The sequence below is a fragment of the Colobus angolensis genome, unplaced genomic scaffold (genome assembly GCF_000951035.1).
Source record: "Colobus angolensis palliatus isolate OR3802 unplaced genomic scaffold, Cang.pa_1.0 Scaffold21, whole genome shotgun sequence".
NCBI classification, from domain to species: domain Eukaryota; kingdom Metazoa; phylum Chordata; class Mammalia; order Primates; family Cercopithecidae; genus Colobus; species Colobus angolensis.
In genome coordinates, this window is record NW_012115266.1 from 226,854 (window position 1) to 239,729 (window position 12,876).

General features: G+C 43.5%; 1 long non-coding RNA gene across 1 annotated transcript; it reads left to right on the forward strand.

The window, feature by feature from the left end:
* Positions 1–242: 242 nt before the first annotated feature.
* Positions 243–8,362, forward strand: LOC105512052. Its single transcript, XR_001001808.1, has 2 exons — positions 243–1,680; positions 8,057–8,362. It is a non-coding gene; the product is annotated as an uncharacterized LOC105512052 (long non-coding RNA).
* Positions 8,363–12,876: the final 4,514 nt, after the last annotated feature.

Below are 12,876 nucleotides of genomic sequence, written 5' to 3' on the forward strand. Positions count from 1 at the left end.
CAGCCAGGCTGGGGCACCCTCCAACTGGGGGAATGACGGGGGACAAGGGCAGAGAGGAAGCTGGGAGGGCCAGGCCTGCAGGGCCATCAGGCCAGGAAGGCACTGGGATCCTCTGCTGGGAAGAGGGGCTGGAAAGGCGGCCCCCACGGGGGACTGATGCTGTCTGAGCTGTGAGGTCACAATGATCCCAGGGCTGCTCCTGGGTTCAGTGAGCTGGGGGCAGGGCCCAAGAAACACATTTTAGTCAAGGCCCCCGTGTATCCGGTCTGGCACAATCCCGGCAATATGCAAAGCCTCCTCTAATCATGGCTGAATCCAGGAGACCTCGACCCCCGTGATGGAAACCTCACCCCCTCTGGAGGCAGCCGACGACTCCTGGGGCAGGCCCACCCGGCTTAAATGCAACCTGCTCCACAGAGCCAGCCCCATCCCCAGGCTTGAAGGCAAACAGGATTGCTCCTTCACAAGAAAAAAAATCAGAGCTACAGAGTCAGCTGTCTTAAAAACTCCCTGCATTCTCGCCTTGCCCAGCCAAGCAGCCTCAGTTTCCCCTGCTCCCGGTACCTGGCTGGGCTCCAAGCCACTCTCAACCACATACTTTAAACTCCTTTGTCTCAGACTATGAACGGTGTGGAAACCGATCGAGGACTGGGGGTGGCAGCTTGTGTGTGTGACTGCTTGGGCTCTGGAGGGTCCTTCTATGGACAGCGCCCCGCCCCCCGCCCATCCCTCACCCGCATTCTCCTGTAATGGCCCCAAATGTCTGTAATGCAGCCCTCAACTTTTCATCTGCCAGTGAGACTCAGAGAGCAAATAGACCAAGGAAAAACAAACTGTGGATCAAACTCATACTAAAGTATAAATGACTTTCTTCTCCCAAATAATTTTGATAGTGAACAGGATAATCAGCATCAGGCCCACAGACGGCGAGGATGGAAGGAGTGGAAGAAGAGAAGAACTTCCCATGGCAAGGGGAAAGGGAAGAAGGAGGAGGCTTGGAGGAAGGGGGATCATCTGGCCTGGACTGAGCCAGCTGTTCCCTACTTGCTGCCCTAAACAGGGAGGCCAGCATAGCCAGAGAGGGGGCCAGCGTGTGTCTGATCCCAGGGGCAATTTTAAAGTTTGCCTCAGTCCAGGGCGCCCAGCTGAAAAATCAGGGCAAAAACAGGACTAAGAACAAAGGAGAAAAAGGTTAAGAGCAAGGGGCCACACAGGGACTGAGAAATGATTTCTCAGCTATGCGTCCGGCCTTTGGAGACGCCTCCCTGCCCATCTGTGTTGCTGGGGTCAGAGAACCCCCACTGGGAGGGTGAGGGGGAGTGAAGAAGAGGCCCGGGACTCTTCCCGGAGAATGTGCGCAGCAGCCAGGGGCTGGCTGAGAGGCCACTGGCTTCCAGATGTCCCAGCCTCCGTCAGGCCGGACCTACCCCTGCAGGCCAGGGCTGCAACCCCATCAGTGTGATATAAGGAGTCTGAGGGGAGCAGGACGAACTCTGCCTGATGTTCTATGAGCTTCCTTCCCTCCATCAGCCATCAATCCCCCAGTGCAGCGAGAGGGTCCTCTCAGCTGTGCCCAGCCACAGGAACAGCCTCTGTGCCTTGAGGAAAAATGATGTTGGCAGGCTGCGTCCCGTTCACACTCATGGATCCACTCCGGAAGTCTGAAGACTTTTTCCCCAGGTGAAAAAGAAAGAGGAATTAAAGAAAAGAAGGGAAGGGCAGAAAAAAAAAAGAAAGAAAAGTGAGAACAAGGGAAAGAGAGAGCCAGATTCAGAGGCAGGGAAGACCTGAGTCTGGGAAGAGGGCAGGAATGTACCCTGTGGGGCTGAGGCGCGTCCCTTCATGTCACATCCTGGTGCTGGTGGTGACCTGATTTTGACTCATCCAAGAAATGATCAAAAGAGAGGGAAACAAGGACTAGATATGACCAGTTCTTATTTCTCCAGAACAAACAGCGTTCTGAAGAACTGGGTTCGCGGGATTGGGAACCCCCATCTTCAGAGGATCACAGTGGTCCTCTTAGGGGCTTGCCATTTTTGCTACCATGTGTAATGAGGCACCAAGAAAATCACGGGTGAGGTACTTGGGGACTGCTCAGCTTCCCAGCAAAGGGCAACGTCCTCGTGGTAAGACTTGGATTCACGTTAATTTAATCTTATCTTTAAGAAAGGCAAAAATTGCTCAGCTCAAATGCTCTTGTCGAAGGGCCACTGGTCTCCAGACCACTGTCAGGTGATTGGGATTGTTCTGATAAGATGACAGGTCTAGGCCTGAGGAGCTGGAATTCTCCCTGATCTTGCCCTTCTCTACCCCCATCCCATTCTTTCCTCCCCTCCCTGCCTTTATTCAACAAACACCAATTGATGCAGTAAAAATCATTGTTGGCCGGGTGCGGTGGCTCACGCCTTTAATCCCAGCCCTTTGGGAGGCCAAGGCAGACGGATCACGAGGTCAGGAGTTTGAGACCAGCCTAGCCAATATGGTGAAACCCCATCTCTAGTAAAAAATACAAAAATTAGCCAGGCGTGCTGGCATGTGCCTGTAGTCCCAGCTACTCAGGAGGCTGAGGGAAGAGAATCACTCAAACCTGGGAGGCGGAGGTTGCAGTGAGCCGAGATTGTGCCACTATACTCCAGCCCAGGTGACAGAGTGAGACTCTGTCTCAAGCAACAACAGCAACAAACAACATATAGACACATTCTGGTCTATGGCAGTTTCCCGCCCCAGGGAAGTCCAATGTCTTGCGCATATTTACAGAGTGCTCATCTGGATAGTCACTGCTTTACACAAGGAGCTTTCAAATATCCACATTCTAGGACTTCCCACTCAGGGATTTTCAACAGTCCCTCGTGGGCCCAGAGGACAGGCAGGTTTGGGAACCTGCCCAGTCTCATGGAGGATAGACATGCACACAGGTGACTGTGATGCCAGAACCCCCTTGCTGTGACAGACATGGAGCCCATGGTAGTCCAGGAGAGGGGACCCTGGGCAAGGCTCCAGAGGAAAAGCAGCTCCTGAACAAGGTGCTCCAGTAGACAACAGTTAACTTTATAGATGTCAAGAACATCTATAAAGGCCGGATTAAAAAACAGAGAAACTCAGCTGCTATAAGTAGCTGCTAGAAGGAATTGGAAGACAACTAAGGCAGACGGGACTTGAGGGCTAAGAGAAGGGAGCTGCAGAGAAATAAGCTCAACATTCTGGAGGAGGTGGGAGGCAGGAGAAAGAGAGAAAAAGAGAGAGAGAGAGAGAGAGAAAGAGGAGGCAAAAATTGGAGTTCAGGCACTCACCAATCCCAACTCATCTGGACTGTTCTGCCCCAACGTTTCTGGGACAGCCCACACTACTTTGGCCAGGCCCTTTCTCATGATCTGCTTTCTTTTCTCCCGTCTGCCTTCCACCTTATTCAATATTTTGATGATCTTCCTCTTTGCAATCCTTCTTATCCATCTTCCCAGCAGGACACTATCCTGCTTCTTCAACATCTCTACTCAAAGGGGTACCGAATATCCCTCTCTAAGGCACAGACATCTTCCCCTAGTGTTACCTATCTCGGTATAATCCTCCATCAGCATACACACGCCCTTCTTGCAGACTGTGTTCAGTTAATCTCCCAGACCCCAATCTCTACCGCCAGAGAACAACTCCTTTCGTTCTTAAGCGTTGTTGGGTACTTCTGACTCTGGATACCAGGCTTTGCTATCCTAACCAAACCACTTTACCAGCTCACAAAGGGTAACTTAACTGATCCCATAGACCCTAAGCCTTTTCCCCATTCCTCCTTTTGCTCTCTCATAAAGGCCCTGGAGAGAGCTCCCATACTAGCACTCCCCGACTCGTCCCATCCCTTTTCCTTACACACAGCTGAAATCCAAGGCTATGCTGCTGGAGTCCTCACACAGGAGCCAGGCCCACAACCTGTTGCCTTTCTAGCAGAACAACTTGACCTCACAGTTCTAGGCTGGCCCTCATGTCTGCATGCGGTGGCAGCCGCTGCTTTAATATTTCTAGAGGCCTTCAAAATCACAGGCTGTGCTCCACTTACCCTTTACAGGTCTCATAACCTTCAAACATTAATATCCTCCTCACACCTTTCACATATATCGTCTGCCCCTCGATTCCTCCAGCTCTATTCGCTCTTTGTTGAAACTCCAACAGTCACTATTACCCATGGGCCCGATTTCAGCCCAGTGTCTCACTTAGCACCCAACACAAGTCCTGAACCACATGCTTGTGTTTCCCTAATACACATGGCATCTTCCCCCTTTCCTCAGAGTTCTACTCTTCCAATTCCAAACCGAGACCACACTTGGTTTATTGATGGCAGTTCTAAACCCAATCAATTTTCACCAGCTAAAGCTGGATGTGCTGTCATGTCCCACACCACTCTTATCATAGCTGCTGCACGTGCCCCCTCCACCACTTCCCAACAAGCTGAACTGATTGCTTTAACTCGTGCGCTCTCTTTCGCTGAAGGAACGCACATTAACATTTATACTGACTTCAAATATGCTTTCCTCATCCTCCATAACCATGCGGTCATCTGGGCCTAAAGAGGCTTCCTTACCACACAAGGATCTTCCATGATCAACGCCGCCCTAATAAAGGCCCTCGTTAAGGCTGCTCTCCTGCCGGCCAAGGCTGGAGTCATTCATTATAAAGGACACCAGAAACCTACTGCTCTTATTGCAAAGGAAAATGCCTATGCCGACAGGACAGCCAAAACAAATAAATAAATTAATTAATTAAATAAAAAATAAATAAATAAATAAAAATAAAAAGAATAAAATAGCCAATGCCTCCACACCCAGTAATACGCCAGCCCCCACTCCAGAAGGCCAGTATTTTTCTTTCTCCTTTATCACTCCCACCTACTCTTCTTCTGAAAACCTGCTCTACCAGACTTTCCCAATTCAGGGCAAGTGGTCCTTCGATCCTGGAAAATTCATTCTTCCTGCCTCACAAGCTCAATCCATTCTTTCTTCCCTTCATGATCACCTCCACGTGAGACACAAGCCTCTGGCTTGCCTCCTGCAGCCCCTCATCTCCTTCCCTTCATGGAAATCCATCCTTAAGACCATCACCTCTCAATGCTCTGTCTGCCATGCCACCAGCCCCCAAGGCTTTCTCAGGTCTCCTCCTTTTCCTGCGCATCAGGCTCATGGATTTACTCCAACACAAGATTGGCAGATTGACTTCACTCATATGCCCCGTGTCCGTAAATTTGAGTATCTGCTAGTTTGGATTGACACCTTCACCAGATGGGTCGAGGCCTTTCCCACTAGCTCGAAAAGGCTACTGCAGTCATTCCTTCCCTTCTAACAGATATAATTCCCCTATTTGGCCTTCCTACTTCTGTTCAATCTGACAATGGTACAGCTTTTTTTTTTTTTTTTTTTTTTTTGAGATGCAGTCTCACTCTGTCGCTCAGGCTGGTGCAGTGGCGCAATCTTGGCTCACTGCAAGCTCCGCCTCCTGGGTTCACGCTGTTCTCCTGCCTCAGCCTCCTGAGAGAGCTGGGACTACAGGCACCTGCCACCACCCTTGGCTAGTTTTTTGTATTTTTGGTAGAGATGGGGTTTCACCATGTTAGCCAGGATGGTCTCGATCTCCTGACCTCGTGATCTGCCTGCCTCGGCCTCCTGAAGTGCTGAGATTACAGGCGTCAGCCACCATGCCTGGCCGACAACGATCCGGCTTTTATCGGTCAAATCACCCAAGCCGTCTCTCAGGCTCTTAGTATTCAGTGGAACCTTCATACCCCTTACCGTCCTCAATCTTCAGGAAAGGTAGAATGGACTAATGGTCTTTTAAAAACACACCTCACCAAGCTCAGCCTCCAACTTAAAAATGACTGGACAGTACTCCTACCTCTTGCCCTTCCCAGAATTAGAGTTTGCCCTTGAAATGCTACAGGGTACAGTCCATTTGCACTTTTATATGGACGCACTTTCTTGCTCAGCCCCAACCTTGTTCCAGACACCAGCCCTCTGGACAACTATCTTCCAGTCCTCCAGCAAGCTAGACAGGAAATTCGCCAGGCTGCTAATCTCCTCACAACCTTCCGTAGCCTCTCTAATAACTTCTCTGCTAGCATCGCAGACATATCACAAAATTTATCAATCCTTCAGGCCCGGGTTGACTCTTTAGCTGCGGTTGTCCTCCAAGACCACCGAGGCCTTGACTTACTGCTGAAAAAGGAGGACTTTGTATATGTTTAAATGAAGAGTGTTGTTTTTACCTAAATCAATCTGGCCTAGTATATGACAACATAAAAAAATCAAGGATAGAGCCCAAAAATTCACCAACCAAGTAAATAATTATGCTGAACCCCCTCGGGCACTCTCTAACTGGATGTCCTGGGTCCTCCCAATTCTCAGTCTTTTAATACTGTTTTTCTGCTTCTCTTATTTGTACCTTGTGTCTTCCGTTTAGTTTCTCAATTCATACCAAACCACATCCAAGCCATCACCAATCATTCTATACAACAAATGCTCCTTCTAACAACCGCACAATATCACCCCTTACCCCAAAATCTTTCTTCAGTTTAATCTTTCCCACTCTAGGTTACCATGCCACCCCTAATCCCACTCGAAGCAGTCCTGAGAAATACCGCCCATTCTCTCTCCATACCACCCCCAAAATTTTTTGCCGCCCCAACATTTCACCACTATTTTTTTTTTTTATTAATATAAGAAGACAGGAATGTCAGACCTCTGAGCCCAACCTAAGCCATCACATCCCCTGTGACCTGCACGTATATATCCAGATGGCCTGAAGCAACTGAAGACCCACAAAACAAGTGAGAATAGACAGTTCCTGCCTTAACTGATGACATTCCACCATGGTGATTTGTTCCTGCCCCACCCTAACTGATGAATTGACCTTGTGACATTCCTTCTCCTGGACAATGAGTATCAGAAGCACTCCACCGAGCACCTTGTAACCCCTGCCCCTGCCTGCAAGAGAAAACCCCCTTTAATTGTAAGTTTCCACTACACTACCCAAATCCTATAAAACTGCCCCACCCCATCTCCCTTTGCTGACTCCTTTTTCGGACTCAGTCTGCCTCGCCTGCACCCAGGTGATTAAAAAGCTTTATTGCTCACACATCACACACACACACACACACACACACACACACACACACACACACACACACATATAATTGGAGTTCAGGGTACTCTAAGGAGGTAGAGTCCTAGTAAACTCTCCAGGCTTTCTATCAAGAACCCAGAAAAAGACCTGCCTTCCATAAGTCCTTAAGTCTAATCTCAAATCATCTCCAACCCTGACAGAAACCAGCCGGTCTTTCTGCATTCTGCCTGCCAAAAAGACAAGAATCCTCTTGGAAGAAGAGAACATCATCTGGAGCCTCTGCACTGTCCGCACGTGATATCCAAGATTCAATTAAAAATCACCACCCATGCCAGGAAGCAGAGCTAAATAATCAAGAACCACAGAAACAAAACAAAGTAAAACAACCAAACAGAAACCAAAGGACAATAGAAACAGACCAACAGCAGATCCAGATATTGGGGTAATTAGACACATCTGTTAATATGACGAATACAGTAAATGCAAAGATAGAGAATTTCACTTGAGAATGAGAATGTACAGATAGAATCCAATGGGAATTCCAAAGCCAAAAATGATAACTCAAAAGGTAAGTAGAGCTGCAGATTAGATAGAATATAAGAGATGAGCTAAACTGAAAGATGGTTAACAGAAAGCATTAAAATTGAAGCATAGGAGAAAAAAAAAAGATGTAAAACACAGAAAAGACCATGAGAAGCATCCACGTCTTGTAAACATACCTAACCTATGCGCAGCTGGACTTCTGAAAACACAGAAGGGAGAAAATGGGGCAGAAGCAATGTTTGAGGTGTCTGACCAAGAATTTTCCAAAACTGATGAAAGACATCAGGCCATGTTTAGTTAAGAATATGATGTGCTCTATGAACCCCAAACAGGTTATATTTGCATAATGTCAGCATTATTTTTTCCTTTTCTATCCATAGTTTTATTTATTTTTCTTGCTTTGTTTTTTTCCTAGGATATCTAGCACGATGTTGAAAAGTATGGTCCAGACCCTATCAGAATAATCCCAGCCCATCATAGCAAAATTGGTGAAAACAAAAAAAAGGGAAAAATGACAAAACAGCTAGAGAATAAAGACATCTACTTTCAAAAGATTAATAATAAGGTAAATGGCTGACTTTTCAACAGAAGCAATAGAAACCAAAGACAATAGAGTGACATACTGAAATTGCTGAAAGAAAATTACTGCCAATCTAGGGTTCTATATCTAGAGAAAATATCTTTCAAAAATGAAAATGAAATAAATATGTTTTTGGATGAACAAAAACTAAGAGAATTCATTGACAGCAGACCTGCACTAAAAGAAATACTAAAAGGAATTTTTAAACAGAGGGAAAATAATCCCATATGAAAGTCTGATAAGGTAGAAAAGAATAAAAAACATTGGAAAGGAAAATATATATGTGAGTAAAGCTAAATGAATATTGATTGTTTAAAATAGCAATAACAATGTCTTGTGGGGATTAAATATAAGTAACATTAATACATGACAAAAATAAACAAAAGGTGGGGTGGGGGGGAAGGTAAATGAAGTTAAAAGCATTTTTAAAACCTTAAGTTAAGGTTTTCACATTGTCCAAAGGTGGTGTAAATATTGTTTTAAGAAAGACTCTAAAAAGCCAGGAATGTATGTGGCAATTTCTAGTGCAACCACTTGAAGACACACATAACTAATCAAATAATAGAGAGAAATGGCAATTTAAAAAAGAATTGATTAACCAAAAAGTAGGAGGTAAAAAAGTCCAAAAAACAAATGGTATAGCTATAAAACTTACAGTAATATAGTGGATGTAAACCCAGACATACATCAGTACTTATAGTAAATATAAATGGCCTAAATATTCCAATTAAATGACAAAGTTATCAGACTGATTTTTTTTAAAACTTCAACTGTATATTGTATACAGAAGACACACTTTAATATAAAGAACCAGAATGATTAAAAGTCAAAGGACGGAAAAAATATCAATATACCATGCAAACACTTGAAAGAAACTTGCTGCAGCTATAGAAATATCAAATAAATATATTTCAAAATAAGAAATTTTACTAGAGATAAAAAGGGATGCTTTATAGTCAACAGAAAGATATAACAATTTTAAATTATGTACATATCAAAATACATAAACCCAAAACTGACAGAACTAAAATAAGGAATAAACCATTAATTGTGATTACATATTTTAACTTAAAATTTAGTACAACTCTTTCAGGAAATCATAGAATTTCATACACACACACACAAAATTGACAAAAATTACCAAATATATATGTATTTTTAAGTGCACAAAAAATCATTTACCACAATAGCCCATGGTGAGCCATAAAGCCAGCCTCAACATAGTTCAAAGGACTGAAATCTTGTCCTCTGATAACAATAGAAACAAGTAAAGACCAATAACAAAAGGACAACTATAAAAAAACTCAGTGTTTGGAAATTAAGTGATACCCTTCTAACTTATCTATAGAACAAGATTAAATCACAGTGAAAATTTACAAACAGTTTGAACTGGATATCATGAAAATATGATATCCCATATCATATTACGGTATCATCATATGTAGCTAATTCTGTGTTTGAAAATACTTGTACAGCCCTAAATGCATTTGAGCCCAAAAAGAAGGCTGAAAATTAATGATCTAAATTTATGACTCAGAAAGCTAATAAGGACTGTATATTAAACCCAAAGTAGAAGGACACAAATAATAAAGAACAGAAACCAACAATTTAGAAATCAAATTTATAATGGAGAAATCAACAAAACTAAAATTGCTTATTTAAAAGACTAATAAAATTGATAAAACTCAATCAAGACTCAGGCCTGCCTCTCACAAGAGTGGAGACCACATGCCACATGTCTAAATAGTTAAGTTATAAAGCAAGCTAGCAAACAATGGAATGAAATATTTTCTGTTTCTGCTTTGACAAATATACCTTCCTACAACAGAGAAGGCTAGGTTCAGATTTAGGAGTCTCAGACTCCTTGGAGATGTGTGCCAGCAGCTGAGGTGGTGGGGAGCTGGTAGCTGCCACACACTTTCACGACCCCTGGCACCATCCTGTGCTGTGAGGAGCCTGTACCTCCAAAGTCTGACAACAGCCCCACAACATCTGCCCCTTAGCTACCTGCTTGGCCTACACCATGTTCCCATGGCTTGTCTTTGGAAAGACAAAGCCAGTGGGGAGGACTTGCAGGCTCTGGGAGCAGGCTGGGGGCCGTTAGTTAGGGACCTTTGGGGCCTGAATAGCTAGGCATGGTCTCGGAAGGGGTGTGTGGGCCCTGGGTGTGCAGTTCCCTTAGCTCCATGAACTTTATACCCGCGGCGAGGTGTGCGGACCAGAGGAGGGTTGTGGTAGCTCAGGGTCCTGAGCAGGGGCCCCTCTTTCCTGGGCCTGAGGGCCATGTTGGAGACAAAGTACAAAATAGAGAAGACAGACACAAATGATGGATAACAAGAACGAGGAAGCAGACATTACAACAGTTTCTGCAGACAGGAAAAAGATAATGTGAGTACATTATTAATAATTATTCAAATACATTGGAAAATCTGGATGAAATGGACCATTTTCCAGAAAAGCACCACTTCCCAACACTTGCATTAGAAGAGGTAAACAATCACAATGTCCTATATCTAGAAATCAATTTGATTTCTAATTAAAATTATTTTTGTAAAGAGAACTCTAGGTACATAGAGCTCCATTGGTAAAAATTTTCTAGACATTTCTGGAAGAAATAACACCAATCTTCCACAAACTTCCAGGAATAGGTAGAGAGACCATTTCCCAGTGAATTTGAACCTGAAAAGGCTCTTACAATATGAGACAATATATCTTATAAATATACATATCTCTTATAAATCCTAAACAAAAATACCAGCAAACCACTTCCATTAACAAGGTTAAAATATTAGGACCAAATTGAACTTATTTCAGGGATGTAAGTTTGGTTTAATACTCAAAAATTAACAAAATAAAGGAGAAAAAAACCCCAAATCATCATCTTGGCAGGTGCTCAAAAAGCATTTGGTAAAATTAACACCTGTTTGTAAGAACTCTTAGCAAATTAAAGAGAAACGACTAAATCTACAACAAATAGCATGTTAAATAGTAAGCTATTGAAAGCTATACCCTGATGCTAGAATTGAAACACAGATGTCTGCCACCTCCACTCCTATTCAACATTGCATTGGATGTTCTAGGGATGTAATAAGGCAAGAAAAAGAAACACAAAGTTATGGATTGGAAAGGAAAAAATGAAACTGACATTATCCCCAAAAGCATGATTTTGAAAGGAGAAAATTCAGATGAACTATTGGAATTAAAAAGTAAATTTGGCAAACCAGATGAACTATTGGAATTAAAAAGTAAATTTGGCAAAGTCACTGAATACAAGATTAACGCTCAAAAGTCAATTGTTCTTCTATATACTAGGAACAAACAAAATCCTAAAAACTCATGCCTTTTTAAACAACATTAAAAAAAATTAAATGCGTAAGAACAAACAGAAAAGATGCATGCCCTCCACAAAGAAAAATCACCAAACATTACTAAGAGACATGAAAGAAAACCAGAATGAATGGCAGGATGGTCCATGTTCATGGATTGGAAGTCTCAATAAGCATAACCATCAATTCTCCCCAAACTGGGGCCAGGCACGGTGGCTCACATCTGTAATCCCAGGACTTTGGGAGGCTGAGATGGGCAGATAATCTGAGGTCAGAAGTTCAAGACCAGCCTAGCCAAAATGGTGAAACCCTGTCTCTACTAAAAATACAAAGAAATTGGCTGGGTGTGGTAGTGGGCATCTATAATCCCAGCTGCTTGGGAGGCTGAGGTAGGAGAATCGCTTGAACCTGAGAGGCGGAGGTTGCAGTGAGCCAAGATCGTGCCATTGCACTCCGGCCTGGGTGATAAAAACAAAACTGAGTCTCAAAAAAAAAAAAAAAAAATTCTCGCCAAATTGGTCTTGACCTATATATTCAATGTGATCCCAATCAAAATGTCAGAAGGCATGTGTGTATGTGCATGTGTGTGTGTAAGAGAGGTTGACAAGCTGATACTGAAATTTATATGGAAATGCCAAAGGCCAACAAGACTGAAGACTCCCTCAAGGGAAAAGTGAGAGGACGTATACTACCTGATATTCATATTGACCAACCATAGTTATAACAGTGTAATATTCAAGGATACATGGATCAAAGTAGAGATTCTGGAAACTGACCTGCATATATTCCACAACTTGATTTACTACAAAGGTGCTGCTGTAGTGCAGTGTGGGAAAGGACTGTGTTTTCAATGAGTAGGGTGTAATCAATAAGTGGTGTGGAATCAGTAAGTGGTGTGGAGAGTCACAGGGAGAAAGCTGGACCTTGACCACCTACCTTATGTCATACACAAAGCCAATTCCAGATGCAAAAAGGCCAACCATAAAGCTTCTAGAATATACCACAGAAGGCTACCTTCATGACCTTAGGATGCACAAATATCTCTTAAACAGAACACAGAAATCAGTAACCACAAAGGAAAAGATTAATAAATCTTCAATAAAATTAGAAACCTGTGTTGATCAAAAGGCAACATTAAGTAAGTGAAAAGGTAAGACATAGAGCGGGAGAAGATGCTTGAAATACATATAAATCTCAAAGGACTTGTCTCCAAAGTATGTAAGCCACTCTTACAAAGGAATAGAAAAAGACAAATAACCCAATTAAAAAAAATTCTCGTATGAGCACTTCCTCAAAAGAGGCTCTTCAAATGATCCATATGCCTATGAT